The sequence below is a fragment of the Gossypium hirsutum genome, chromosome D12 (assembly GCF_007990345.1).
Source record: "Gossypium hirsutum isolate 1008001.06 chromosome D12, Gossypium_hirsutum_v2.1, whole genome shotgun sequence".
Classification (NCBI taxonomy): Eukaryota; Viridiplantae; Streptophyta; class Magnoliopsida; order Malvales; family Malvaceae; genus Gossypium; species Gossypium hirsutum.
Window position 1 is genome coordinate 3513695 of NC_053448.1, and position 3496 is coordinate 3517190.

At 35.2% G+C, this 3496-nt stretch overlaps 1 pseudogene; it reads left to right on the forward strand.

Moving 5' to 3' along the window:
- The first annotated feature begins 307 nt into the window (after positions 1 to 307).
- LOC107955937 (COBRA-like protein 6) lies at positions 308 to 3210 on the forward strand (annotated as a pseudogene).
- Positions 3211 to 3496: the final 286 nt, after the last annotated feature.

Sequence of the window (3496 nt, forward strand, 5' to 3'; positions counted from 1 at the left end):
CGATTAACCAAATTAAATTGATAGGTCGGTTAATTGTATCGAAATGCATGTACTATGTGTTTTTGGTGAATTCAACTCCTTAATTATTATTTGATCTTTTCTAGTGCTTTTACTTTTTGTAATATGTACTCCTAGAGGACTGTTTGCAGAAACTAGTAGAATTCATAACAAATCACAATTTTAACAAATATTCCAACTCACATACAAATCATAACAAATCACAAATTTACCAAATGTTTCATAGAATTAAGTATTTAATTATTATGCCCATTGTTGACACCATTTTGTTTTTGGAAGATCAGCAAATATGGTCTTGATTCTCAACTTCTTCTTCTGCCCAGTTTCACCTTCATGTAAATAAACCTGGTTTTTTTTTTCTTTGAGTTTTGTTGAAGTTCTATTTTGATTGGGGAAGACTCATTTTGATTAAAATGCATGCAGATGGATATGATCCTTTGGATCCTAAAGGCAACATAACCATTAAATGGGATCTTTTGCAATCCAATTCTGATACAAATGATGTAAGTTTCTAATTCTTGATAGCCATCCCTTTGCCTTATTCACTTTTATCGTCACTCAATAAGTAGGGGTTTTTATTGGATGCCATAAGTGATGAACAAAAAAATTATAAGAAATTAAAAAAAGAATACAGCTTTTTGGTTCAGGAACCAGTTCATGTTCACTGCTCACTCAACCTTGTTTTTTCTTTGAAGTGTTTGTTTGAGTTGAAAAGAATGTTTGGAGGGGCATCTGGGTCCACAACTCTTGTCTTGTCTGTCTATCCTAACAAGTCATCCCAGCAAGAGACTATATGGTCCTTGTAAAGACAATTAGAACCATCTCATCTTGTTGCTTACAACTTAGGGTAAAACCCAATATTTTATAATAGGGGAATTCTGCTGTCGGCTTTTTTAATATAAGTTTAGCTCTCGTCCGTATTCGTATAGCATTAAACATTTTAGTATAGCTTCTTCTTTTTTTTTTCTGAGTGCACACGAGAATTATAAATTTTGAAAAAGACAATGAAAAATATTAATTGCACTGATTTGAATATATTCAAATTGTTTTTATGGATTTAAGTATTCTGATTATTATATGCAATGGATTTGGAGTAAGCTTAAGCTTAGGGTGCATTTGGATGTTTAATTGCATTAGTGTAAAAATAACAGTGGCGGTAAGATTATATATTGTTATGATATTGGAAGACAAAAAAAATAAGCTAAAGGCACCGCATCCGACCACCCATTCAAATCACTTATTCTAGTTATGTCTGCAATTTGCATTACCGGCAATTGCTGCAAACATGCTGAATTGCAAATGTAAACGTGAAGGAATTAGTTTTAGTATTTCAGGGTTCTTAAGCCTGCCATAATTGCAGGTGAAGGTATCATTGTTGAACTTTCAACTATACCGCCATATAGAGCAGCCCGGCTGGAAACTGGGGTGGGAATGGCTTGGCAAGGAGGTGATATGGAGCATACAGGGAGCCGAGGCGACCGAGCAAGGAAACTGCTCCAGGTTCAAAGGAGGACAGCTTCCTCATTGTTTCGAGAATAAGCCATTGATTGTTGATCTTCTACCTGGAGCTCCCTATAACATTCAAACTTCTAATTGTTGCAAAGGAGGTTTGTTATCATCCATGATTCAAGATCCTGCTAAGTATGCTGCAGTTTTTCAAATGAACATTAGAGCTGGAGGTGCCGCTGATTCGGATTTCGATATGCCACAAAATTTCAGTCTCGGAGTTCCAGGCTACACGTGTGCGAAACCGGTTCAGGTTGCATCAAGTAAGTATAGCTCAGATGGTGGCCGCCGCTGGACACAAGCTCTTGGTAAGTACTTGTACCAAAATTATACATTTTTTTGCACTAAGCCTTTCCACCATTGTTCATCGTAATTCATCATGATTCATAGTATAGTAATTATATGCATGGATTTATTACAGGGACATGGAATGTGACGTGTATTTACTCCCAATATCAGGCATCAACTTCTCCAAAATGCTGTGTCTCCTTATCTGCATTCTACAATGACTCGATTGTTCATTGTCCCAAGTGCAGCTGCAGTTGCCAAGGACTACCCGGATCAAAATGTGTAAAGTAATTTCTAAAAGTATAATGGAGGCAAATGTACTAGTTACGAGGTTACATTTTACCCCTTCTACTAAAATAATGGGTAAATTAATCCTTATAAATTAGATGAAAGAGCAAATTGGTTCTTTTATTAAAAATTTCATCCAATTTTACTGTTAAAAACTAATCCCTTGCACGTCGGTTTGAGGTACATGTAGCACATCATGGGTCATTATTTGGTTATTTTGTTAGCCATGCCAGTTTTTAATAGTAGAAATAGATAAAAATTTTAACAGAAAAGACCGGTTTACTTTTTGATCTAATGTACAGGACTAGTTTACCCATTTTTGAGTAGAGAAACAAAAAGCAATCTCACACTTAATACATGAGACACCATGATTCTTTTACCTAATTTCTCTTGTTTTCGTAATCTATTACACAGCATTAAGATTATTAAAGAAACACCATCATTGATGCTTGTTTATTGAACAGATTTGGCAAAACACCATCGCTATTGCAACAAGTAAAAGACCCAAATCAAGAGCCGCCATCGATAGTGAGATGTACACAGCATATGTGCCCAATAAGAGTCCATTGGCATGTGAAACAAAGTTACAAGGAATTTTAGTGAAGATCACTGTGAATAATCTAAATATCCTAAAGAACTATAGTGGCTGGAACTTGGTCGCATTGCACCCTAACCTCAAAAGCTTGACACAAGTTTTCAGCTTCAACTATCACCCACTTAACCAATATGGACATATCAGTAAGATAATAACAATAAGCCCATTCATCATCAGTCATACTCTTATATGCAACACTGACATATAAGTTAAATTATGGATGTGTGCAGATGACAGTGGGATGTTTTGGGGGGTTGAGTACTACAATGACATGCTGTTACAAGAAGGTGAGGTTGGAAATGTGCAAAGTGAGATGTTGCTGCACAAAGATGAAGGGATATTCAGTTTCAGGGAAGGATGGGTTTTCCCTAGGAGGATTTTGTGGTGATGAATGTGTGATGCCACCTCCTGATGATTACCCAAGGCTGCCTAAAAAAACTGCTCGTGCTGCCAGTTTCACCCTATCTATAATCTTTTCTTCTTTATTTATGCTGCTATTTATATTTGCGTGTTGAAATGTGAAAAAATATATATATATTACACAAAGTGTTACTTGGATATCTAATTCTTTGCTTTTTCACTTATTTTCCATAACCTTCTTTTTCAGGTTCGAATATTTGAAGAATGTCTAAAGATGTTGAAAGTAATTTTTTTCATGTTCGTATTCTTCCCATCACCCAAAAAAATAATTAAAAAAAAAAAGATGGTCATTGATTCTATGTATAGCACTTCCAAAGTATGTATTAAATTATAATCTTATAAGCTACTCCTTTGGTAGCAATCTTTTAAACATCTGAATAT